Here is an 11,315-nt window from a genome sequence, read left to right as displayed (position 1 = left end):
ACCCGTGACTGTCAGTCGTAAAGTGCTGTGCTACCACTACATCAGCGAGGGTATCGGAAATAGAATTTGACATAGCATACATAAGTATAAATGCATTCATTAATAAAATACAAATCTATACAATGTCACTGCCCTGACTTCGAGTATTACGAGTATGGCCCCCATGTCGCCAGTCATGGGCTGACTCATTGTTTCAGTCCACAATCGCCATAATTAATTAATCAACATTATTATATTCTTGAAAAAAAAAACCGACGCAGAAGTGATGTTTCCGAAATGAACTAGCGCCATAGAGTTATGAATCTCATCAAATTGTTCCTTCTTAAAAAATAAATAAATAAAAACTACATTTGTTTCCGATAATAACAAATACAGCTTTTACTTGCTCCCTCCGATCGATCCCCGTCCAATTCAAACGGGGATCGAAATTGCGACAGCCTGAGCCGAGGTTCGAATCCGTAGCGCTGTCTTGAGACCAAAATCGTATCCGTCAGGCGGGAGTTGGTCTCCAGCCGTTCCATAAGTCCTTCTTTAGTTTTGTAGTGTCATCTGCACCCGCCCCTTATGGTCCGGTGAAGCTGTAAAGGCCAGCTCCGGTCTGACGGATTCGAATTTGGTCTCTGGACAGCGCTACGGATTCGAACCTCGGCTCAGGCTGTCGTAATTTCGATCCGTCGTAGTCCGAAAAAAAAACTTTTTGACTGTGTATTATTATAAACATGTTCCATAATTAAAAAATACGATGAGTTACTTGTCATTCATCTCGATATCATTCCTAACTGACGGGAGATTTGACATATCATAAGAGTCTGTAATAGACCTACATGAATAAAGATATTTTGAATTTGAATTTGAGTTTAATTCATTCGTTTATTTGCTTTGAATAGGTTACATTGTTCTTAGAAATAAATATATGGGAATCATGTATTTGTTCAATTAAATTTTGCATGCAAATTTATTTTATTTATAGCCTCTGTGCTGAAGATCATCAGCTTGTTCCAAGACATAGGCCTCCTCCAAGACTCCAGGCTCCTCTGCCCAACGCCTTTCTTCTCCATGTAGGTCCCGCCACTGCCTATCATCCACCCAACTCTTTTTCTGTCGCTCTCGATTTCTTTTTTGTTCTCTTGGTTACCAATCTAAGACAAAAAATTTAAGTATAGTTAATATTAACTTAATAAATTTAATAATTAATAATGAATATCATAATTATACCAAATAATAAATTGTCAAAATAATATGTATATCCAAAGCTGAGTCAGATAATTAATATAAAATGAAATTATATGTAATAATAACAATTTATGACAGAAAAATATATTTTTTTTTATAACATAGGAGACAAACGAGCATGCGGCTCACCTTATGGTAAGTGATTACCGCCGCCCATGAGCACCCGCAACACCAGGGGAATTGCAAGTACGTTGTCGGCCTTTTAAAAAGGAATAAGCTCTTTTCTTGAAGATTTCAATATCTTATCGGTTCGGAAATACCATTGCTGGAAGGTGATTCCACAATATAGTTGTGCGTGGCAAAAAGTTTCTAGAGATCACTATGTCAGTCACCATTCATCCAGATGTTATATATATAATTATCTACCTATAATTGTGTGCAACATAAATTAAACACACAGTTACAATTTACAAAGTTACAACAGCACAGAATTATAGGCAGGTAGTCGTGTTTGACGTCGACCTTTAGAATTCAGCGCTAAAAATATTACTGTATATTTTAAAACCATTTCTTAAATGCTAACTAACTTAAATGGCTTCATAGAAAGTTCTTTAAATTTATATGCAGTTTAAAAAAAGTATGCAGTGTATAGAATTATTTATTTATTTATATTAAAAAAAACCTTCAAGTAACCGTGCCCCCCTCGTGTGCTATGAGGTTTAAAACAGTAATAGTGGTCTTGCCGTTTTAACGCACCGCCTTACTTCCGATGGTCGTGAATTCGATTCCACAGTACAAACAACTAACATTAGTATTAATGAGTATAATTGTTTGTATCGGTCTGGCTGTTTTTTTGTGTATAATATTTATGTCTTTACAAAAGAAATCTATGTATATGTATCCGTTATCTAGTACCTATAACACAAGCTTTAGCTAGCTTAACTTAGGTCTAGATGGCGCTGTGTGAATTGTCCAGGATTATGATTGCTTTTATTATCATTATAAGTGACTATATGTTCAATTCTAACAGTTTTTAGTTCTACAAGAGCTCGTATGGTGTGTAACAATTAAAATGTGATGATGCGGGCGCTCTGTATGTATGTATGTATGTATGCATCGGGCGCTCTCCTCACCCGTCTCAACAGATGCACTCGCGTTTATTACAACCTATTGTATTTACGACGAATATCGCTAGTTGACAAACTTACAATTAATTGAAACTATACTTTTTTTAATTTTTATTTCTTTATTGTGGTCACTGTATTCTCCCTTCGGCTTGACCGATTTTTACGCAATTTTAGATGTATGTTCAGTAGGACTGCGAATCGGCTACTATTCATTTTTCATACCCCTCAATGATAAGGATGACTCACATCTGAATATATTTTTAGTTTATTAATAAAAAACAATATTTTTATGATATTTTAATTTGGCATTAAAAATTACGTATAACCTTAAATTAAAAACAAAATTATTATTTGGCATTTAAAATACATACAACCCTAAATTTTCACCCTTCTACCACTAACCCCTATTAATTAATAGCGATATTAGTTCTTAAAATTATATGGCAAAATTTTTGCAGCTACAACTTATGTGTTTATACCTATATATATATACATATATATCTTTGTAATTTTTTTATATCTTCTAAAAATGACACTTATATAAATCCTTAAGCTGCTTGATTCTCTCCTGGGGTATCTGGTCTAAAAACATCATCTAAATATAATGACATCACGATTTGAATGATAAAGGACGTCATTTGAAGGAACCAATACGAGTAAGTGATAAAAAAAACACGAAGTTACTTCATTTAATAATGATATGCATTTATTTCTATTTGACGGCCTCGGTGGTCTAGCGGCTTAGCATGCTACCTTATTGCCGATGGTCGCGGGTTCGATTCCTCGAACGTCAGAAACATTTGTTTTCATGAGTATGATTGTTTCTATCTGTCTGGGTGTATTCTATGTATATTATGTATGTATTTACGAAAAACAATCTATGTATTTATATCAGTTATCTAGTACCCATAACACAAGCTTTAGCTAGCTTAACTCTAGATGGCACTGTGTGAATTGTTCTGAGATTATTATTTTACAGATTTCAATGCAGTTTTTAGCAATAGATAGAGTGATTTAAGAGAAAGATTTATATGTATAATACATGTACACATGTCCGAAGGCATTCAATGTAATAAAAAAAGACAATGTGTGCGTGTATCAAATGGACAGTAATTTTGTTTTTATTGATTTAATATATTCTTTTAGCATAATAAAAAATAATATTAGTATAATGCACTTCTCTCATAAACTATAAGTGTCCGAATATCCCCCCCTCCGATCGATCCCCGTCCAATCCAAACGGGGATCGAAATTACGAGCCTGAGCCGAGGATCGAACCCCTAGCGGTGCTCTCAGACTAAAGTCGTATCCGTCAGGCAGGAGTTGGCCTTCAGCCGCTCCATAAGTCCTTCCGCGGGTTTGGAGTACCATCTGCACTCGCCCCCTAACGTCCGGTGAAGCTGTAAAGGCCAGCTGCGCGATCAGCATTAGAGTAGTCCGAAAAAAAAGAAAAAGATAAAAAAAAAGAAAAAGAAAAAGAAAAAAAAAACCGATTATTACTCCTCCGCGCAATTTTCGTAACAAGGGGCACAAAGTTTTTGCTTCACGCATTAATATATAGATTTAACAAGCTCGTAATGCTGCTTCGTTCGTGTACATAGAAAATTCGATACAGTTATTACATTTGAGTTTTATTGAAGTTAGTACAGTATTTTACATGTTAATTGAGTAATCTGTGATGCCCTCTATGGTATAGCGGGTAGCACATCCATACGTGTATGTGTTTGTATCAGTGTTGTTTGTATCAGTCTTATCGGATTTCAATCTTTTTTTAATATATAGACAATATTAACCGAGATAGAGTTTGTGAAAAGTTGTCCTCTGTCTTGTCTATGACTATTTCTGTAAAACAACTTAACTTCAGGGTTGTCGTTAATCATTTCAAAAACAAGTAGTTTTACTTATAAAAAATAGTGGGTTTGTTAAAAAAGTAAAGTTTTTTAATCCAGTGTATTTTTCTTACCGTCCACTTCCTACAGATTCAATATAGAAGAACGGGCAAGAAACTCAACTGTTTTTTTTTAATCTAGATATATATATGCAACTTCGTAGCGCACAAATGAATCGAAGCTAATCCCGAGATTGTATTTATGAATGCTTATAACATTAAACACAACGACGCCCCGTCAAAAATAATTTATTATCTATCAAAAAATAATTGTTATAATTACTTATGCAAGACTGAACCCACTATCTCCCCTCTGGTTACAATTTTTTTGTTATTCAAATAGCCTAATGACTATCGCCATTGTAAAGGGTTAGGCCGACTGACAGGCGATTCCTTTGCGTTATTAATAATATTTAAAAAAATACAGAACACTATTAGCCAAATTCAAAAATCGAACGACGTATTTGGATCGAACGCATTGTTTAAATATTTGAATGGCGAGCGTTCCATTTTTGAATGTGATCCATCTTTTATGGTTATGTCAAAATTCCACGGCGCTGTTTTGCATATGAATCCTTTTGCTCTTTTGTGCGTTTGTTTAGTTTTTTTTAATATTCGTTAGGCGCAGACGGAGGTTTGTTCTGCCAGTGTCACTAGATATTTCACGGTCGCATTTCACGCGCATTTAGTAATGCTATTGGAGTGCCATAACCAATTTTATTTGATTAAATAAATAAGTATTACAGATTTATTGGAAAATTATGAATAGTATTCATTGGAGACGGATATAACTTTAATTATAAGGTATTATTGTTGTTGAGTATTTTTTTAAAGTTACATTACTTATGAATTGCAGGTTGATGTTTCTTTTGCTGTAATTATTTTTATACCACTAATAGTGTCAATCAAAAATGGTCTCTCTAATAATATACTTGTGTAATTAGCTAAAAGCTCCTATTCGATATAAAGAATACAATTTAAGACATATGCTAAACATTTTTACAATGTTACTGGCTGAATAGAAAAAGAGCGCTAAATATAATTGTATACTCTGTATTTAAAATGTCACTTTTTATTCTATGATTTTGAAGCTTGAGTTTTGATTATGTAATAATTAGCGAGCTGTTTAGTAGGGAACTGACTAGATGTTTACTTCCCAAAATAGGATATCGAATGGACTTTAATTAAAGTTTATAATAATGTAGTGTATAAATCAGAATAACACAGAGGTACATAATATGACGCGAGTGAACCCGCGAGCACAGCTAATAATATATAACAATATATATGTCAATACTATAGGTAGTTCCGTAGATTCATTTTCTCATTATAGTAGTGCCTACTTTGAAAACATAGTGTTAATTTACTTATTGGAATAAATGGAGGGCCAATAAAGTAATTATATTCAAATAAATAATTGACATTCTTTTTTCAAATTGTTCTAATGTAGAAGAATAATATAATTTAAAAAGCCTTAGTTTTTTTTTATTAGTAAATCTGATGACATTCTGTTCTTCAATTGTTTTAATACACATAGTGTTATTTTGTTTATTGGTATAAATAGAGAGCAAATTAGTTAATTCCATTCAAATAAGTCGTGAGCATTCTATTTTTAAATTGATTTAATGTAGTAGAATAATTCTAAATTGTAATAGTTGTATTTTTTTTAAATTAGTAATTCTTTGACATTCCTTTTTTAAATTATTGTAATACACAGAATGTTATTTGCCTATTGATATAAATGGAGAGCAAATTAATCAATTCCATCATAAGACGTGAACATTCTTTTTTTAAATTGATTTAATGCAGAGGAATAATTCAAAACGCATGGTTATTTATTTTTAAAATCAGTAAGTCAATGACATTCTTTTTTCAAATTGTTTTTATACAGGTACAGTGTTAATTTGCTTATTGGTATAAATGGAGAGCAAATTAATTAATTCCGATCAAATAAGTCGTGAACATTCTTTTTTTGAATTATTTTAATGTAGAGGAATAATTTTAAAACGTACCCACTAGTTGTATTTTTTAAAATGAGTAAGTCATTGACATTTTTTTTTTAAATTGTTTTGATGGCGAGGAATAATTTTAAGACGCCATACCTACTTTTTTTTTAAATCAGTAAGTAATTGTTTTAACACACATCTATAGTGTTAATTTCCTTATTGGCAGGTATAAATAGAGAACAAATTAAGTAATTCCATTCAAATAATTTGTTGATATATTTTTTTTATTGTTTTAATGTAGAGGTATAACTAAAAAGTTCCATAGTAATTTTTTAAAAGCGAAAATCAGTAAGTAACTCCGAATAAGGGCGAGTGCACACTGCCGCCCACGGACATACACACAAACCGATCTCGTTACTAACAATGCACCATATATTACCCCGTTTCCGGTGAGAAATCACACATCTTTTGTCTCTCTCTACACCGTTCTCCTGCGTCGTGCTGTCTCCTTCTGCAATCATTCCGACACATCAAGATCATTACCAGGCGATACAGTGATTTGTATTGTATTTTTTTTTATCTCGTAATCGGTTTGGTGTTTTCGATTCGCTAAGGAAATGTTTGTTTTTCCGAGACATCTTTGTTAATAGAACAAGAGAAGTCAGTTGTTGAGACTTGTATATTAAAATATAAATAATTATCTTACTAATATTTGTAAGGAAATTTTCTATGGATTTTTTTTAACAAATAATGGGATTGCGATTGGTCTGGATGGATGGATGTTTCTTACTCTTTCACACAAACACCACTGGATTTTAATGAAACTTTACGAGTTTTTTAGAGTTTAATGAGCTTATACATCAGAGTAACACATTAGGTTACAAATTATACATCTAAATATATATAACTCAAAGGTGACTGACTGACTGACATAGTGATCTATCAACGCACAGCCCAAACCACTGGACGGATCGGACTGAAATTTGGCATGCAGGTAGATGTTATGACGTAGGCATCCGCTAAGAAAGGATTTTGATTAATTCCACCCCTAAGGGGATAAATTAAGGCGAGCGAAGCCGCGGGCAAAAGCTATTGGAACATATAATTAAAACTCAAACTGTTTAATCAACTGATTAATAAGAGTCGGTTAATTAACATGTAATCTAACAATTACGTACAAATAGCAATTAATGGCAAGCGAGCGCGGCAAAAAATGACGCGCCGCAGTTTGCCATCACTGCTCACGGGAACAACACTTTTACCGAAGGATTTTGAACTAAGACTTAGAGCAGTAATGAACATTTAACAACAACCCACAATGTGTTTTTAATAGATCAGATTTGTATCCACGACCTTTAGAATACAAGACAGTTTATTAAATTACTAATGGACGCATATGCAATAATAATAAACTGGTTTTACTTAAGTATCGTTTGACGGAAGTTAGTAATTCGTTTTATGGAAATCTGCCAGAAAAAAGATTCAAATATCTTATATATTCTATAAAACACTTTCTTTGTAAAAAAGCTTATTATTAAATTGAAGAGTTTATAAATAATAATGTTTTTATTGATAAATTCCAACTTAATGATTTTATTAACTTACATGATAATATTATCTAATTGCACAAAGATTGAGTGCGTAGCGGTTTCCGTGTTGATTATCGCATGCCTAATCCTTGTTGATGTTTAAACACTTACAACAATATTTAAACGGAAGTTCTTGCTCGTTCTTCTTATGATTACCCTGCATTCCGAATGTGTGGTAGAATAAAAAAAAAAGTGACAATTCAAAAGTGTATGCTCGTTCTTCTTGTGATGAGTCTACATTCCGAATGAAATAAAATGTGACTATTCAAAAATACTTATTCGAATATATATTATTTCTATTTCCATTTCTAATCGAGTTCGTCCAATACAGAGAATTTTTAACCCGATGTTTGCGCTGGTAAGTTCAGAAATAAATTTATTATTTGACTAAAGATTATTTCTATTTCTATTTCTATTTCTACTGGATGACTATGTAAACAAGCCCTAATATCACCAATAAATCGAGTTCATCCAATACACACAGAATTCCCGCCCAATGCTTCCGATCCATTCGAATATTTGAAATTCAAATTTGGAAATCCATTAGTGCGACTCGTCATTTTAATGTGACACCGTATTGAGTTACTCTAATTGATGGGTGGCTTTGAGTATTTTTTCAACGTTCGAAATTCGAATATTCGAATTCGAGTGCGTTCCGTTGTTAGACGCTTTCTATTGGCGGTTGCACTTCCTCGTATTTTGAGATGGGGTTAGTGACGGGAAAGTGTGTTTTTATAATCGGTTTTCACTTTTATTATTTGATCAACTGGTTATTACTAGTTAAATATTGTCAATATGATTTTTGACAATTGAGAATTTTTTTTTACTTTGGAAATGTGTTGTTACAAAAAGGTATACGAGGTATCTTACTAATATTATATATGCGAAAGTAACTCTGTCTGTCTGTCTGTTTGTTTATCCCCTATTTTATTTTCACAAACTTTGAATATCATATCTATTTATATTTAATCAACGGCCTAATAAATAAGTTTAAGGCTTCTGGATTTAAAAATGACACTTTCATAGAACCCCTTTCTTCTCCCCTTTCAACACCTTACAGCCATTTTTTCTCATCCATAAATAGCCTATGTCCTAAATACAAATAGAAATAGAAATAATCTTTATTCAAATAAACTCAATAGAAGCACTTTTGAATAGTCATATTTTTTATTTTACCACTCATTCGGAATGCAGATTCATAACAAGAAGAATGAGCAAGAAACTTGAAACTTGTGTGATGCTCTTTAGACTGTCAGTGTACCAAATTTCATTTAAATCAATTCAGTAGTTTTGAGCTGAAAGCGCGACAGAAATATAGACAGAGTTGCTTTCGCATTTATAATATGAGTAAAGAGTGGAGAAAGGGGATTGTTTAGTAATGTACATTGATAATCTTATTGCTAGCAATGTACCATGTCAGATTGACTTCCAAGCGGTTCCCCTGGAAACCATCCTGATTACTTCTTGGTGAATTTGTTACGATGCTACCTGACCTGACCTCATCTTATCGTCCTCCACTGGTGCCTGGCCAGCGTAAACCGTTAACGCAGGCAAGTGCACCATTCCATTATCATCCTTAAAAAAATATGAGTAAGGATTATTATTATATTATTAAGATGTCGCGTAACGTATCTTCGAAATTATGGCAATTTACTATTTTCGGTAGTCGGCTGACAATAAGCATGTACCATTTATTAAATGTATCATTTGTAGTGAAATCGTAGCGTGTAATTCATATTGATGGTTGTATCGATGCGGCGTATCGATTCGCCTGTCAGGACTACTCGATCATTAATCTCGAGTTACAACTCGTTCGCTCACTGTAACAATATGTTATTAATAGTATTTTTGTCAACGTGCATTTGTGGAAATGTTGTTCCTAATTCAAATATATTTTGAATAAGTTCTTTAAAATCGATTAAAAATTTTCGACTACACTTTAGTCGACAAATTACGGTTTTTATTTTAACTGAAATTGACTGATGTTTCTATTTTATAGCTACTTACTTCCTGATATATGCTTAAATATCTTGACAATGTATAAATGCATAAGTTTGTAAGTATGGATGTTTGTTACTCTTTCACGCGAAAACTAATTTATTTATTTATTTTATTTTATTTATTTATTTCGAAACCAACATACACAATACATAAAAACAGAGAGTACTAACCAATAGTATAGCTATTTTTCACAATTTCAGTAAAAAATATAAGAAAATTACGGACTTCACATACAGATAACAGGAATACATTCTGAGATTTCAGGAGTGACCTAGGCCTACTGAACAGATTTTGATGAAATTTTACATTAATATAGCTTATACATCAAAATAACATATAGGCTATAAATATTACGTAAGTTGGACTAAGTAAGTGTGATGCGGACGAAATTGTCAGGTTAGATAGTATATATATCATTACATAGTATAAAACAAAGTCACTGTCGCTGTCTGTCCGTCCCTATGTATGCTTAAATCTTTAGAAATAGGCAACGGATTTTGAAGCTGTTTTTTTTTAATAGATAGAGTGATTCAAGAGGATGGTTTATATATATATATATATATATATATATATTTTTATATATATATATATAATACATATACACCCGTCCGAAACCGGGGCGAGTAGCTAGTATACTATAAAATTGAATCATCAGTTCATATCGCCAACTCTTATGTTTGACGTTAACACAATTATTACCGCAAAATACGAATAATGTCGGTAAAAAAGCCGAGTAAATAAAAGACAGATGGGTCCTTTGTCGGTGTGGTAACCGACGCGACGCCGACGCAGTATAGGCGCGGGTAATGAAGCGGCACTGGCGGCACCTGCCGGCAATCTCATCCACTGCGCCACTGGGTGTCAGCCGGTGAGTGTGGAGGTGGCTTGTTAAGTCGACAATAATTAGGAGATGGACTTTTATTAATGTAACTTTTTTGGATCTGAAATTCGGAAATTTTCATATGTAGCGTCGGATATACTGCAATAGTTTGATACATCTGTGTTATGTGTATGATATATCACACGAGTGTGATAAATAATTATAGAGTCGACAAGTTAAGAAATTTAATGAAAATAACTTAATTGTCCCACTCCATACCTAACAATATGTCAGTTCCATTTGGAAATTATATTTTAGCTTTTTTATATAGTACGATCGTAGCACACAAGCATACGGCTCATCTGATGGTAAACGGTTACCGTAGCCTATGAACCCCTGATACACCAGGGTGTCACGTGCGCGTTGCCCTTAAGACGCTGTAGCATAGGGTATGCACTTACCGTGATATAATAACAATCTCAGAGCAATTCACATAGCGCTATCTAGACCCAAGTTAAGCTAGCTAAAGCTTCATACTCATGAATACAAATGTTTGTGCCATGCGAGGAATCGACCCCGCGACCATCAGCTAGACCTCCGAGGTCATCATATATATTTGGACGAAAATGTATAGATATGCAATATCTTGCAGAGCGAATGGGGTCTGTTACAAAGACTTTGATTACCAATGATTTAAAATTATATTAAAAGCGCTCTCCACAGTGCTACATCCATTAAATGAAGGAAAGTAAATGGCCGTTGATAATTGCG

The 11,315-nt window shown here is 33.2% G+C and overlaps 1 long non-coding RNA gene across 1 annotated transcript; it reads right to left on the bottom strand.

The window, feature by feature from the left end:
• Positions 1–961: 961 nt before the first annotated feature.
• Positions 962–7,142, bottom strand: LOC131847400 (uncharacterized). The gene is made up of 3 exons (XR_009357714.1): positions 7,058–7,142; positions 6,574–6,645; positions 962–1,139 (listed from the first exon to the last, which is right to left on the bottom strand). It is a non-coding gene; the product is annotated as an uncharacterized LOC131847400 (long non-coding RNA).
• Between the last annotated feature and the right edge of the window lie 4,173 nt (positions 7,143–11,315).

This window comes from Achroia grisella, unplaced genomic scaffold (genome assembly GCF_030625045.1).
Source record: "Achroia grisella isolate CSIRO2021 unplaced genomic scaffold, CSIRO_AGI_Agris_v1 utg5290, whole genome shotgun sequence".
Lineage (NCBI taxonomy): Eukaryota > Metazoa > Arthropoda > Insecta > Lepidoptera > Pyralidae > Achroia > Achroia grisella.
Note: the sequence above shows the minus strand (reverse complement) of the source record. Positions and strands in the feature narration are given on the sequence as shown.